At 43.5% G+C, this 16,599-nt stretch overlaps 1 protein-coding gene and 1 non-coding gene across 2 annotated transcripts in view; both read right to left on the minus strand.

Moving 5' to 3' along the window:
• The window catches only part of LOC131482427 (USP6 N-terminal-like protein), a 409,820-nt gene that overhangs the window by 262,428 nt on the left and 130,793 nt on the right, over positions 1-16,599 (minus strand). The gene's annotated exons all lie outside the window — the stretch shown is intronic.
• LOC118759709 (small nucleolar RNA SNORA70) lies at positions 2,400-2,533 on the minus strand. The gene has a single exon (XR_004996362.2). It is a non-coding gene; the product is annotated as a small nucleolar RNA SNORA70 (small nucleolar RNA).

Raw genomic sequence — 16,599 nt, forward strand, 5'->3', positions numbered from 1 at the left:
AGAGCTGCCGGGATTAGAACCGGTGCCCATATGGGATCCTGGCGTGTTCAAGGCGAGGACGTTAGCCGCTAGGCCACGCCACCGGGCCCAAGCATTCCAGTTTTTAAACACTTGCCAAAGCAACAATTCAAACTTAGGTCTAACAGGTCAAACTTGGGTCATGATTACCAGGTTTCATGAATAGCTCATGTCTCTTGTAAGCAGGGAGTTCCAAGAAAGCTAACAAGGTACCACGAGCAAAGCGGCTTTGGTGTGACTGATAGGAAGCACTGCTTCGTTCTTGGAGAATCGGCTAACTGAAGCACAGTTGTCATTCCTCAGAGCAGCTGGAAACTGCATCCGATAAGTCACTAAGGTGGAGTCCCCTCTGCACTGGGGGCCCTGTGCCTCCTCTTCCTGGAGCCCAGACCTCTGGTACCCCAGCTACCTTGCTGCATGCATTCCGACAGGGGGCTAATGTCATATTTGAGGCACTAAGAATGCGCCAGTCTAACAGTGTTGTGTAGAGCTAGAGCCTTTGGGGGCTAAGGAGGATGAGGCGAGGTTTTCAGGGTGGGTGCTCAGGATTGACTGGGTTCTGACAGCATTAGAAGGAGACAGGAGACGGGTGATGCTGCGCTGCCCTGGAACTTTTGCCAGCGAGAGGTCTACAACCAGACGCAGACACTCAGTATTCTTTTTCTAACTGCTTTCTTGACACTTAGACTAGCAGTGCATGACAACTTCAGTTTCTTCAGGTTTGCAGCACTTTCCTAATAGATACTGTGATGGGTATAAAGTAGCATTTCCTTATAGTTGGTATTTGTAATCATCTATCATGTTATGTTGAGAATCTGCATATACTGGGAGTTGTGGGGTTTTCTTACCCAAGTATTTAACAATATTTAAATATATTAATAGCATATGAAATATTATCTCCAAATATTTTAGCATCAAGTTGCTGTTCTTTCGCTCAGAGGTCTTTGATGTGCAGGTGCTGTCTTGTCCATGTGAGATAAAGACTACAATAGTCACTGGATAGCACAACCTTTTAATTTTTATTTTGTAGTTAGTGTTAACATTTTAAATTCACAACCCTATCTTCATGTTAAAAAACATTTAGGACTTACTGTTTACTTAGAATGTGATTCCAAAATGCAGTTTAGGATGTCTGGTAACTATGCTGTCTTGGTCTCTAAGGAGTTTTTAGATATTCCACCCATGCTGATGAGACAAAATTTTTTTTAAAGATTTATTTATTTTATTACATAGTCAGGTATACAGAAAGGAGGAGAGACAGAGAGGAAGATCTTCCGTCCAATGATTCACTTCCCAAGTGAGCTGCAAAGGCCGGTGCTACGCCGATCCGAAGCCGGGAACCAGGAACCTCTTCCGGGTCTCCCACGTGGGTGCAGGGTCCCAAAGCTTTGGGCTGTTCTGGATTGCTTTCCCAGACCACAAGCAGGGAGCTGGATGGGAAGTGGAGCTGCCAGGATTAGAACTGGCGCCCATATGGGATCCTGGTGCGTTCAAGGCAAGGACTTTAGCCGCTAGGCTACACCGCCGGGCCCTGATGAGACAAATTTTAAAGCTAGCCTACATAGAAGATGTTTAGAAAATATTTTGTAAAGATTTGTAATTTTATTTTTATGGGAAATTTAGATACATAGAGAGGGGGAGAGACAGACAGAAAGATTTTCTGTCTGCTGATTCACTTCCCAAGTGTCTGCAATAACCGGAGCTGAGCCAATCTGAAGCCAGGAGCCAGGAGCTAGGACTTCTTCTAGGTCTCCCACATGGGTCCCAAGGCTTTGGGCCGTCCTTGACTAATTTCCCAGGCCACAGGCAGGGAGCTGGATGGGAAGAGGGGCTGCCAGGAGTAGAACTAGTGCCCACATGGGATCCCCAGGCCCTAGTTAATACTTAAAGATGGGGAATAGGAAAGCAGTTTAGGTGACCACAAATGTATCAAAATTAGCATTGTTGTGATACAACTTGTTGAGGGAACTTTTTTTTTTCAATAACAATCAAGGTTTATTTTGGTCAGATTGAAGAGCACAGAACAGCAGAGGCCTCACAAGTGAAGGGCTAGCCACTTGTCCAAAGGATCATGGTTGGGGGTGTATTTGACCCCACAGCCATCACGGATGTGCCACTTTGCAGCCACCATGTCTTCAAATTCATCAGCTTGAACTGAGTCAAGCCCCACTTCCTGGAGATGTGGATCTTCTGCTGACCAAGGAACTTGAACTTTGCCCTGCGTAGGGTCTCAACCACATGCTGCTTGTTGGGCAGCTTGGTGCGGATACACATGATGACTTGGCCAATGTGAGCCCTGGCTACTGTGCCTTGCGGCTTTCCAAAAGCAGCCCTCAGACCTGTCTGCAGCAGGAAGTCAGGCAGGAATGGCCACTTCGAAGGACTGTCCCCAGGGTCTCTCAGGGCAGCCCACACAAGGAACAGGTGCTCACACTACCCAGGAGGATGCTGTTTGCACCCATTGCACACCAGGCGCCCATGGCCTAGGGGAGCTGGTCGGCTTCATTAGCTGCAGGGAGAGCACGCTCTACTGTCCCTTGTAATGTCTTCTTTCTCTCCTAGAATATTTTACAAGTATATTATTAACTGATTTTTGAATATATAAGGCTTTTGAATTTCTTTTTCCTTATTAATCCCTAACTTAATTCTACCTTGGTTCCACAAAGTAGATTACAAATATTGTTCTTCAATAAACGTCCTTCGGGACCAGGGAGGAGAGCTTTCTCTGGTCCGAGCCTGGCTCCACCTCTGGACCCCCACTCTCCCTCGCAGTGACCATCGGGATCGCTCCGAAAACCCCTCATAGCAAACAAACAATCATACAAACTAAAAAAAACCTAAAATAAATAGACAAACAACAAAAAGCAGAGCTTGGAATCTGACAGGAAAGAGCTGGCGTGGATTGGCTCATGCCTCGCTGGGTGGGACACAAAGATTAGTCACTCCTCACCATGGTGTTGGGGATTTCCCTGCACACCCCCCCCCAAAAAAAAACTGTTCTGCACCTTAATTGTCGACAAATGTCTTGTTAGAGTTACAAGCCAGTCTAGATTATCCTAAAATCTGCCAAGATCAGCAAAATTATACTTCAACATAACAAATGGCTAAATACTAAAATGAAATAGACACGAGACAGCTGAATGGTACCTTATAGCCATTTTAAGGTATATAGCAGTCGGTCCTGTATACAAACTAAAATTGAAATGTCAATGAGCTAATCATAGGATGTGATTAAGAACTTGCTTTTTTTTTTTTTTTTAACATACTGATTACTCAAAACCATGTCAATTCCATAATATTGCAAATTGCTGTTGATGTTATATTGGGACTCTTAATTGACTGGGATGATATCTTTTTTTTTTTTTAAAGATTTATTATTATTGGAAAGCTGGATATACAGAGAGGAGGAGAGACAGAGAGAAAGATCTTCCATCCGATGTTTCACTCCCCAAGTGAGCCGCAACGGGCCGGTACGCGCCGATCCGATGCCGGGACCAGGAACCTCTTCCGGGTCTCCCACGCGGGTGCAGGGTCCCAGTGCTTTGGGCTGTCTTCGACTGCTTTCCCAGGCCACAAGCAGGGAGCTGGATGGGAAGTGGAGCTGCCGGGATTAGAACCAGCGCCCATATGGGATCCCGGGGCTTTCAAGGTGAGGACTTTTAGCCGCTAGGCCACGCCGCCGGACCCACTGGGATGATATTCTACCAGCTCTAACTTCGGACCAGAAATGGTCTCCCCAAGAAACTGTTCAACCCATCTGGACAATAAGTAGCTGGACTCTATGCTTGGTATACGTTTGCAAGGAAAGAATCTTGATTGAATTTGAACTGTAATACTGCATCAAGGTGGAGGAATCCACCAGGGGGGAGGGGCGTGGGGAGGGGTTGGGGGATTCCCAGAGCCTATGAAACTGTCACATAATGCAAAATAATTAATAAAAAAAACAAATATTGTTCTTAATTATACTGTCATTTGGGCCTGACGCTGTGGCTTAGCAGTTAAAGTCCTTGCCTTGACTGTGCCATTATCCCATATGGGCGCCGGTTCAAATCTCGGCAGCCCCGCTTGCCATCCAGCTCCTCAAAATGATATCGAGTTACCTAAAGCTGACTTTTAAAATGTTTGTTTCTCAGATCTGTTGGCTTGTTTTTGGCACAGTAACATCTGCAATTGGTACAGCACTCCAGTATAAGCTAGTATAGACAGTTTTCTACCTCTGCTCATAATTTTGTTCTTAGATTCTTTTTTGCTTCTGGTTAGTATAGCTAAGCTCTATGACTTGCGTTGACATATAGTGTATGCTTCTATTTTTCCATAATTAAAAAGATTTCATCTTCTACTCTCCCCATTACTTTATTACATTCACCCATCTTATTACAATAGTGTAGATCTTCAACAGTCACAAGTCCTTCAGTCTGCAGTTCAAATATATGATGACAATGTTACAAAGTCCAGCATTCTATTGTCAAGACATATGTGACAGTTTCACTGGGAGTCCAGCTTTTCTTTGGGAGTAGAGATGCTTGCTGCGCTGTATCTTCACCTCTTGATCTTCCAGTCTCCATTATACAGTTCCTCTAGATGCACACATACATATATACGTGTTCACCTATGCACTTATTGGACTTCTTTTAGTGTGAAGGTTGCCTGATATCAGAGAGAGCTGATGATATTTGTCTTTTTGGGATTGCCTTATTTCACTAAGCATAATATGGCTACTTGGGACCATTTTGCTACAGGTGGTAGAATTTCAATTTTAATTTTTTTAGATTTATGTATCTATTTTTATTGGAAAGGCAGATATACAGAGAAGAGAGACAGAGAAAAAAATTTCCATTTGCTGATTCACTTCCCAAGTGGCCACAACAGCCAAAGCTGCGCCAATCCAAAGCTAGGATCTTCCTCCGGGTCACCAACGCAAGTGCAGGGTCCCAAGGCTTTGGACCATCCTCCATTGCTTTCCCAGGCCACAAGCAGGGAGCTGGATGGGAAGTGGAGTAGCCAGGATATGAAACAGTGCTTATACGGGATCTTGGTGCAAGCAAGCTTTGGATTTAGTCGCTAGACGATTGTGCCAGGCCTGAATTCCATTCATTTCATGGCTGAGTAGTATACCTAGGGTAGATGTACCACAATTTCTTCATTCATTCCTCTTTTCATGGGCGTCAGAGTTATTTCCGTGTTTCTTCTTTTGTAGATTGTGCTGCTGTAAATACAGGATTACAGGTGACTTTCTCCTACGAAGATTTCATTTCCTCTGGATCTGTTCCCAGAGGTGGAATAGCTGGGTAAGTCAGTTTTAAGTTGTCTTAGCACCCTGCATACTGACTCTCATGGTGGCTGCACTTGCCTTCCCTCCCGCCAACAGTGACGTAGGGTATCTCTCTCCCCACATCCATTCCAGGAATTGTTAGCAGAGTTCTGAATGTAGGTTGGTCTCTTGGGAGTTAGGTGAAATCTCAATGTGGCTTTTACGTATATTCCGTAAAAGTGAGGGAGCCTGAGAATTTCTTTCATGTGCCTGCGAGCCATTTGAATTTGTTCTTTTGAAAAAATGCCTCTTCATTTCCTTTACCCATTTCTTCACAGGGTTGTTTGTTCTGCTGTCATTGAGTTTCTGAAGCTCTTTGTTAAGTCCTGGATATTAGTTCTCTATTGGTTGTGTAGTATGCAAAGAATTTCTCCCATTCTGTTGACTGCTTCTTCACGTTGTTGAACATTTCCTTTGCTGGAAAGAAGCTCTTTAGTCTAATATAGCCCTATTTGCTTATTTTGGCTTTACTGGCCAGTGCTTTTGGAGATTTTATTTTATTTAAAGATTTATTTATTTTTTAATACAAAGTCAGATATACAGAGAGGAGGAGAGACAGAGAGGAAGATCTTCCATCCGATGATTCACTCCCCAAGTGAGCACAATGCCCGGTGCTACGCCGATCCGATGCCGGGAACCAGGAACTTCTTCTTGGTCTCCCACGCGGGCACAGGGTCCCAAAGCTTTGGGCTTTTCTGGATTGCTTTCCCAGGCCACAAGCAGGGAGCTGGCTGGGAAGTGGAGCTGCCGGGATTAGAACCGGCACCCATATGGGATCCCTGAGTGTTCAAGGCGATGACGTTTTAGCCGCTAGGCCACGCCGCTGGGCCCTGGAGATTTTATAAGAAGGTTTTACCAATGCCTTTATCTTGCAGAATACTTTTTATGTGCTCCTCTAACAGATTTTTTTCTCCTTTCCGCTTTTCCGAACTTGCTGATGCTTAGGTCGGGAGCAACCTAGTGGGCTCAGTGCAGTGTGCTGAGCTGGGAGTGAGTTCTCACTTGGCTCAGCACATGCACAGCTTGTTGTTGTCCCTTCCCACAACAACAGCCACAGTTCACAAAATGGAGCCTGATTTGTCACCGGTGTGGTCTTGTCCATGAAACCCACCATTGTGATTCTGGTTGTGGTAGATCAAACAAGTGATCAGTACCCACAGTACTATGGCTGGGTTCTCCCGAGTTCCTGGTGAACTTGCCTTCCCACCTGAATACTGGATGGTCTTGAAGCCTGAACTGGTTATGAAACCAGGTCACTTCAATATGGGATACAGGTGTTTTGATCACTAGGTTATATACCCAATTTTGTACAGTGTACCTTTCTTTATCCTTTCACTTTTAGTATTGTCTTTGTCTTATGTGAAAACTGACCCAGCAGCTGCAACCACCAGTGTGGGTAGGCTGATGTAGGTGATAGCACACAAGGGTCAGGTCTGAATTTATCTAATTGAAATTTCTTGGGGGAACCTCCTACTGAACTGTTGAACTCCAAACTCCAACCAAGGGGAGAATCACATGATCTGTGGTCTGTCCCTGAAGTGCATGTGTCAGAACTGGGCCTCCAGTTGCTGGGTCTGTTCTTTCTCAAGCCCCATTTCTTACACAAACAAAACATGGTCCATCACATACTCTGCCCTCATGTACATTGGTGGGAACTACAACATGTTCACAGAGGCTCCTAATAATCCCCATCAGCCCACCCACAGCCATGGTTCCTGTGTTTGCCATTATGTGTAGAAGCCTGGCCCAGTCTCTTTTTATCCCATTTGCCTTTTGTATGCACCAGTAAGTGCTGCAGCCTAGCTCATCAAAACCAACTGCACTCTCCAGCTCATCCCTAGGTCAGCAACTACTACCACCTCTCTAGCCAGGCTTGCCCTCACCTCTGGGTCTCGTGCTCACTGCTGGGAACTGTAGCATATCAGAGGTGCCCACATTTTGCCAGCTAGACTCATTCCCAGCCCCAGATCTTACACTTTCCAGCTGGTTCTGCAGTCTAACTGGATGGAATTTGGTCCCATCCCCAGCTCTAGCCAGCTGATGCTGTGGCAAAACCACATCAGCCTGCATTACTACAGCTTACACATGCACCCAAGGATAAGGTCACGTGATTCAGCCTGGCTCTTCCCCTAACCCAGAATCACTCTTCCTGCCTGGGTATGAGTTTCCAGGTCCCAACACACCCCTACAGGTATCATTCCCCAGGACTCCTGCAAGCCCACACTCCCAGGACCCCAGTACCTGTTCATGCTGGCAAAAGCCAGGCACTTGTGGTTACAGAACAGTGTTGGGGTTGGCTCCCCACTATTGCTGAGTTTGTTCTTATTGCTTGTTGTGGTTAGGTACAATACTGCTGTAACTAAGAGGAGAAACACCAGTGAATGGGAGCTTATTTCCTTTTTCTCTAGCCCTTCTCTTTTTCTCATTTTTTCTCCAAAATTAAATAACAAATAGAATGATAGGCTTTACAAGCCTTTGAAAAATAAGCCAGTGGATGGGTGTTCTCTCCTTACTGGACTCATTCTTTGTGTCTCTGAAATGAAGACAAAAAAGAATAGAAGATATCCGGTAGACTCTGTATTGTAGCATCAGAAATCATGATGCTATGCGGGACCTAGGATAGGAATATGGAAACAGGCTGTCACAGACTCACTTAATCAGTAAATTTTGATTTGCAATATCGGACAAGCCCATGGCATCATTTTAGATGGCTCACTTCCATTTTGGAGGTATATTTGTGCTTAGATATTTGTGTTTTTATTTTTTTAAATGTGTATTTATTTAAAAGAGTGAAAGAGAGATAGGAGAAAGAAATTTGCATTTGATGATTCGCTCCCCAAGTGTACACAGTGGCCTTGCCCATGGCGAGTTGAAGCCAGGGATCTCGAACTCCATGTGAAGCTGCTGAATAGATAGCAGGGACCGAAGAACTTAGCCCCTTTTCTACTACATTCTCTGGTTTATGAGCAAGGGTTCTGATTTACAGAACTGGGATTCAAATAGAATTCTAAGATAGGATTCCAGTGTTACAGGCAGCGGTTCTGCCCATATAATTTTAAAGCGTGCTTCTAAATTAGGGAAGAAATGAAATGCATAGAAGACTTAGTTTTCTATGAAAACAGGAAGCAACTGGTCTTATAACACAGGAAAAAAAAAAGCCTTTAGATTTTCTAGTGGGTACACCAGGAAGTGTTAGGAGAATTCAGCACTGTAGACCTCATAATGAAATGGGGAAATTTTTTTTTCTAAAACTACAACCTGCATTTTCAGCACCATATCATTTGCAAGTGCATAGTAAGCATAACAATGGTGATGTATTGGAACTTCATCTGTTTTGGTACTAAGAAGATGAGGATCTCATTTTCCTTAGGAAGATGAGAAAAGCTATCATCACACATCACTAGCCAAAGGAGATGTTTCAATTGGAAAACTCCACACGTGTCTGTAACTATTTTCCTTGAGAGACTGAACATAGGATAATGATAGGAGTTCATTAGGAGATTCTCCTGTGGTTGCAAGTATGTGGTCCAAAATTTCCATATTTGAAATTGAAAAATCAACAGAAAAACACAAAACACATTTTAAAAAGAAAAAAGTACAGAAAATCATATGAAAGCAAAGTGGTTATTGAAATGTACACAACTTACTAACTAGGAAATGTTTAAATATGTATTTTTTAAAGATTTATTTCTTTTTATTGGAAAGTCAGATTTACAGAGAGGAGAAGAGACAGAGGAAGCCAGAAGCCAGGAGCTTCTGAAACCAGGTTCTAGGAGCTTCTTCCAGGTTTCCCACATGGGTGCAGGTTCCCAAGGCTTTGTGCCATCCTTGAATGCTTTCCCAGGTTACAAACAGGGAGCTGGATGGGAAGCATGGTTGCTGGGGTTAGAACTAGCACCCAAATGAGATCCCAGCACATGCAAGGCAAGGACTTTAGCTGCTAGGCTATGGCACTGGGCCCGTGTTTGAATAGTCTTGCTGGCTGTTTTCATTGTTTTAATCATATAATTCAATTTAATCTCATGCTACATTTGAAATCTGAATATTTAAGGAAAAGTGATCAAGAAAGAAACCTGATATAGATAACTCATGTCAGAATGTATTCCCCTTAGGAAAACTGATGAGATGGCAGATGGAGAGAAAAGTGAATAGATGACTTGGATATATCTTATAATACCTTCCAAGACATGAAAAGATTCACACTACTCAACAACAGTCGTTTAAACAGTCAGAAAGAGCCTTCCACTTGACAAAAATATTCATTAAACGTGAAAAGACTTGTAGCAGCGTCAACTTTTCGTCAATTGTTAATATAGTGGGTTGAGCAGAGAAGTGTTCATATAAATGTTTTCAGTAAACATCTTCCAACTCTGTAAATCTCTCAGAAATCAGATGTTATGATGAATACAGTAGAAAATGCCTGTGCATGCAGCCACTGCGGAAAATGCTTCAGTTGTGAATCGTGCCTGAATATCCATCAGAAAATCCACACAGGAGAAGAAATGAATGTGGAAAATCATGCATGTAATGAATGTGGAAAAACTATTGAGCAGAATGCAGAGCTCCCTGGAAATCAGAGTAATCACATGGAAGAGAGATCTCATGAATGTTGTCATTCAATCTCAGACAAGCCACAGAGAAGTCACGAACAAAACAAAACTGACGAATGTGGGAAAGTCTGTTGTGATCAGTCAGAGATCACAGCACATCCGCGGATTCACCCAGGGGAGAAAACTCATGAATGCAGTGAGTGTGGAAAAGCCTTTCGCTGGAAGTTAGATCTTATTAGACATCAGAAAAATCACAGAGGTGAGAAACCATATGGTTGCACAGAGTGTGGAAAAGCCTTTTGCCGGAAGTCAGTACTATTGAGGCATCAAAAAAATCACAGAGGGGAAAAGCCTCATGAATGTAATGACTGTGGAAAAGCATTTTCCTGGAAGTCTGATCTCATTAAGCATCAGAGAATTCACACAGGGGAAAAACCTTTTGAATGTAATGATTGTGGAAAAGCCTTTGGCAGGAAGTCCGTCCTCATTACTCATCAGAGAATCCACACACGGGACAAACCTTATGAATGCAGTGAGTGTAAAAAAGCATTTACACAGAGGTCAGCTTTCGTCCTGCATCAGAAAATTCACACAGGGAAGAGACCTTATGAATGTATTAAATGTAGGAAAACTTTTCGTTGGCAGTCAACCCTCATTACACATCAGAAAATTCACACCAGGGAGCAGCCTTACAAATGTAGCGAGTGTGAACAAACCTTTCCCTGGAAATCCCACCTCATAATACATCAAAGAGTTCACACTGGGGAGAAACCTTTTGAATGTGGTCAATGTGGAAAAGCTTTTCGTCTGAAGTCAGTGCTCATTACACACCAGAGAATTCACACTGGGGAGAAACCTTATGAATGCAGTGAGTGTGGAAAAGCCTATTCCCAGAAGGCAATACTATTGCAGCATCAAGAAATTCACACCGGACCTCATGAATGTAGTGAATGTGGAAAAACATTTTTCTGGAAGTCAGCCCTCACTAGACATCAGAGAACTCACACTGAGAAAAAACATTTGGAATGTAATGATTGTGGAAAAACCTTTTCCAAGAAGTTAGTCCTCGTTAATCATCAGAAAATTCACACACGGGAAAAAGCTTTTGAATGCAGCGAATGTCAAAAAGCATTTTCGCAGAAGTCGGCTCTCGTCTTGCATCAGAAAATTCATACGGGAAAGAAGCCTTATGAATGTAATAAGTGCAGAAAAAGTTTTCGTTGGCAGTCAAGCCTCACTAAACATCAGAAAATTCACACCAGGGAGCACCCTTACAAATGCAATGAGTGTGAAAAAACCTTTCCGTGGAAATCCCACCTCATAGTGCATCAAAGACTTCACACTGGGGAGAAACCTTTTGCATGCAGTCAGTGTGGGAAAGCCTTTCGTCAGGAGTCAGTGCTCATTACACACCAGAGAATTCATACAGGAGAGAAACCTCATGAATGTAATGAGTGTGGAAAAGCCTATTCCCAGAAGACAGGTCTAACTACACATCAGAGAATTCACACTGGGGAGAAACCTTATGAATGCAGTGAGTGTGGAAAAGCCTTTGCCCGGAAAGCAGACCTCACTAGGCATCAGACAGTTCACACTGGGAAGAAACTTTAAGAATGTCATGAATGTGGAAATAAGTTTTCAGGTAAATTCATATCTTAATAAGCATCAAATAAAAGCACACATGAGAGAAACTTAAAATGCAATAAATATAAAGAGTGTGATGCCTTGCCAAGTAAAACACTGAATATTGGAGAATAAATAAGCCTGTAAGTGAAAATAAGATTGTGAAAAAGTCAATACAGTTCCAAGAACGGAGGCAAAAGCTTGTAAACAAAGGAGATTAGTGATCTTCCCACTTGCACTAGATTTCAAAAACTTATACAGATTTAAAGACAGACATGGGCATGCCAGCAAACAGGGTCTGGACCACTGGCCTCAAAACTCCATCTATGAGGGAAATTACAGGATTTGTGGTCTGACTGTGGAATTAACCTCTCAGGACTGGGTTGCCTGAGTTTTTGAAGCCTATGCAGTGGACTGCAAGGCCAGATGAGCTTGGGGGACATGACACTCAGTTCGCTGAAGCCTGCAGAGGACATCTAATACCATGGAGTACAGAACAAACTTTACAGCTTTGCCAGCAAAGCTTTGACAGCAAGTGTCTGGGTGAATTGACTCTAAGGTCGACTGTTGGCCAATGGACCTTAGTAGGGTTTCCTCATCCTTGGAGCAACAAAGTCAACAGCATTTCGGAACAAGGAAAACCACTTTAGCAGTGCTCTCAGAATATGCTCCACATTGGGGACCTTGGGGATATTGGATACCTGTCCCTGATCCAGGGGCAGTGATGTGGTTGGGCTGCTGGGAGCGTCCTTCTCCCCATTTGCCCCAGATACATGATCAAAAGGAGATTGAAAGCAATTGTCTTACTGACATTCCTCCACCTTCCCCACCCTGCACAGTGATCCACATGAGCCTGCATCCTTAACTATGCAAACATCAACAAATCTTATAAAAACACTGTTAAAGTGTACTGAATCTACAGAAACCCATTGCTTGGACTGTACCAGTGATTGAAGATTGTATGTGTTTATGTAAACAATCTTTTTTATTGCTTTGGAGGTAAAGCGGAGAATACATACATCATCTCTCCACTGGATGCAAGCAGAAATAGCTGCAACAATCTGTCCTTGGCTTAAAGCCAGACGCCATGAGTTTCCTCTGTGTCTATACAGTTGTCAGGGACTAAAGCAGTTGCTTTATTATCTGATATTCTTGGCATGTACACTGTCAGGGGTCTGGTTCAGGATTTTACTCAGGAATGTAGTCATTGTAAGAAGGAGCTGAACATGTTGAGCCACAATATTTTTAATATTGATTACGTAGGTGAAGGGGCTGTAGATTTCTATAGACCTTGGGTTTGTGTTCAGGAATTTTGGTCAGAGGGACAGTCCAAATGTTTCAGTCATTTTTTTCTGTGTCCAAGTTGCCCTGGGGAGGGGTGAGTAGTGTGCTTTTCTTTGCTGTCAAACTGCAGCCCTCAGGGATGAAGATTTTCATTTGATGTCATCTTGGAGATTCTAATGAGGGTTAGATTTTTTTTTAAGATTTATTTTATTGCAATGTTAGATATACTTGGAGGAGGAGAGATGGAGAGGAAGATCTTCCATGCATTGATTCACTTCTCAGGTAGCCTGAACAGCCCAGCTGAGCCAATCCTAAGCCAGGAGCTGGGAGCTTCTTCTGGGTCTCCCATGTGTGACCCTGTAGGAGCTCTAACTGGCTTGTCCTTAGCCCCAATTTTTGTGCATCCTGATGGGTACTATGACCCATCCAGGCTGGGTCTGCCTCACTCTCAGCTTTCCCCTTTGGGTTCTGTTGCCTAGCCCAGCTCATCTTACCCTGAGCCTGGTACTTGTATGCACCAGCAGATATTGCAGCTTAGTTTGATGATCCCAAGTAACCCCTAACATGACTGTCTCCAGGCATGGTCCCTTTATGTGCTAACAGGTACTGCACTCTAGTCTAGCCACCCCCAGGCCCAGTTTTCACTAGTGGATACAATGGCTTAATCTGGTCTGACTTGTCCAAAACCCCTAGTGTTGCCTGAAGTGGTAAACATTACTGCCCATCACAAATAAGTTGTTTTTTCTTTCTGCCCTTGTGGTTACACCTATGGACCCCCGAGAATGGTGCATGAGACATGATCTCTACCGTTTCCTCGAGTCTGTCCTTCCTTGGAGCCTCCTCTCACTAAGACAGGAGCCCTCTTTCCTGAATAGAGCATACTTTGCAAAGGTGAGTTTGTCCACATGTAAATTATTTTGTGTGAGACAAGAAATGATGTTGCTACTGGGCTCATGTTGCATCCCCTACAACAGACCCCCTGTGTTACCTGTATTTCTTTAGACAGAGATGGAACTGATTTAGCTGATACCAAGTTTGTGTCCTTCATGATGAGTAGCAGAGTCATCTATCTTGAAGGCAGGTGTCAAATTTCTTCCCAGCACCCATGCTATCCAAACAGGCTTGTTGTCTGCTTGCAATTGTCACATGTGCGTTTTCCCACTCAGCAGTCAAGCTGATAGTTGTGTACACAGGAGCAAGGGATGAGGGTAGCCTATCCCTCCCGAGAGTTCAGGGCAGAGAGCAAATGAGCAGAAGCAACTGACTGTTGCAGCAGCAACCGGGTTCCAGGGTGGGAGAATTGAGTTGGTGCAATGGCATGCTTTAGACAGCCTGAGAGTATTTACCAGAGTCTGGTAAATATGGATGGACAGAGGTCACTTCCCTCCTGCAAACACTCCACATCCACATTTCTTAGTAGCATAGAGTGAGCACCAAAATTTTCTCTTCCTGTTTTGTTGAACTTTATATTGATTGTCTTGTCTTAGTTTTTAAAAACTTTTTTTCTGTTCTTCTAAGATATGTGCAGATTGTTGATTTCAGATAATTGCCCTTACAAACTGGAGATGTTTGTAGCTGTAAATAACCATCAATTTAATGTAATCACATGAGTTTTTGTATAAAGCATGACGTTTAATCATACCTTAATGTTTTGGTGTGTGTGTGTTTTTTAATTTGTATTATAATTTTTTATATATGACCCACTGGCTATTTTAAGAGTGTGTTGATTGCTTGTCAGTGTTTTTTTCTTTAAAGATATATTTATTTTTATTGTAAAATCAGATATACAGAGTGGAAGCTCTTTCATCCTCTGATTTACTTCCTAAGTAGCTGAAACTGCTGGAGCTGAGCCGATCGTCAGACAGCTTCTTCCAGGTCTCCCACACTGGTGCAGTTTCCCAAGGCACTGGGCCTTCGTCTACTGCTTTCCCAGAGCACACACAAGGAGCTGGATGGGAAGTGGGGCTGTTGGGAGAAGAACTGTGCCCATGTTGGATCCCAGCACGTGCAAGGCAAGGACTTTAGCCTCTAGGTTACTGCACCAGGCCCGATTTAAATAACTCTGCCTCTTCTCTGTATATTGTACTTTCTAATAAAAATGAATAAACCTTTTTAAAAAGTTTTTAAATTCTTAATTATGCTCTTTTATTTTCTCAAATTAAAAAAAAAATGTACTTTTCACTTGAGAACCAGAGAGAGAAAAGAAGAAAGAGATTGTGTAACTCATAATAAAAGAGAGACATTGCCCAGTTAATGATTTGCTCTGCAAATTATCACCGTAATTGTGGGTAGTTTTGGAAGAACAAGGATCCAGACATCCATTCTGGTCTCCCGGATGGGTGTGAAGAGGTCCAAGGATTTGGACCACCATTTGCATCTGCCCAATATGCACATTAGCTAGCCAGCAGAAAATTGGATTGAAAGGAGAGCCCACATTGAGCAGCAGCCCCTTGGCTTGTATTTGGGCATACCAAGCTTTACCTTAACAACAACCTTACCTTAACAACTAGTCCTGATGTCCAACCCTAATTCTGATCAGAAAAAAAAAAAAATGACACTTTAAATGAGGTCTTCCAGCTGCACATGGGCACATGTGATTTTACTTGGATTTGGCAACAAACTTAACACATCTTCACTGTGAATTGGCGCCAAAGGAAGCATTACACTTCCAGAGATCTGGCAAGTTTTCAGTGAAAAAAAAAATAGGAAAACAGCCTCCGTGTGACAGGAGAGGGAAGTCAGAGATTCAGTGTAGCTGCTGAGCTGCCATCTGAGCAACTCCGTGCAGAACGAAGCCACCGCGCACCCCGCTCACTGACGCACTCACCTTGGAGAGCTGCCTGGCCGCTCAGCACTGCTCGGGTCCCCTTACATAAACTGTGCAATAGGGATTTGCAACAAGAGCACTTTCAAAGCCACATCAAAAACATTATATTTCACAATCAGGCGGGTTTTATCCCAGAAATGTGAGAGTATTTCAACACTTCTGAATCCAGTTATTTAAACAATCACAAAAGCGGGACGGACAAAAACAAGGTGATCATCTCAATAAAGGCAGGAAATCATTTGATAAAATTCAACAGCATTTCATGATGAAAACTTATCACAAATTTGGTATAAACATTTTAAAGGCTAGATATTGTGACAACAGCCTGTAATATTCAAATTGGGAAAAGCTGGAAGTGTTGTTCCTGATTCCTGGAAGAGCACAGAAATGTCCATTCTCACTACTTATTCAGTATATTATTGGAAATTCTAGCAAGAGCAATTTAACTGGAGCAAAATAGATGTCAAAATTGGAGCTATTGTCCCCGGCACAGTAGCCTAGCAGCTAAAGTCCTTGCCTTCCACACACCGGGATCCCATTTGGGTGCCGCTTTTAATCCCAATAGCTCCACTTCCCATTCAGCTCCCTGCTTGTGGCCTGGGAAGTCAGTTGAGGATGGCCCAATGCCTTGGGCCCTGTACCCACGTGGGAGACCCGGAGGAGGCCCCTGGCTTCGGATCAGTTCAGCTCCAGCCATTGTGACCACTTGGGGAGTGAATCAACGGATGGAAGATCTTCCTCTCTGTCTCTCTTTCTCTCCATAGATCTGATGTTCCAATAACAAAAAATAAATCTTAAAAAATTAGAAGTATAAAATTATCCATGGGGGGGAAAGTGTTGCTCCTCACAGTGTGGCGGCTGTGGGGGGTGCCCCTGCTGGGTCGGACCCAATGCTGGGGGCTCACGCCAAAGACACTGCCGCAAGGCACTGAGCGAGTCCTCGGCCTCCCCCAGGGCGGCCTGTGCACCATGTGGTGCCAGGCTTT

The sequence above is a fragment of the Ochotona princeps genome, chromosome 17 (assembly GCF_030435755.1).
Source record: "Ochotona princeps isolate mOchPri1 chromosome 17, mOchPri1.hap1, whole genome shotgun sequence".
Classification (NCBI taxonomy): domain Eukaryota; kingdom Metazoa; phylum Chordata; class Mammalia; order Lagomorpha; family Ochotonidae; genus Ochotona; species Ochotona princeps.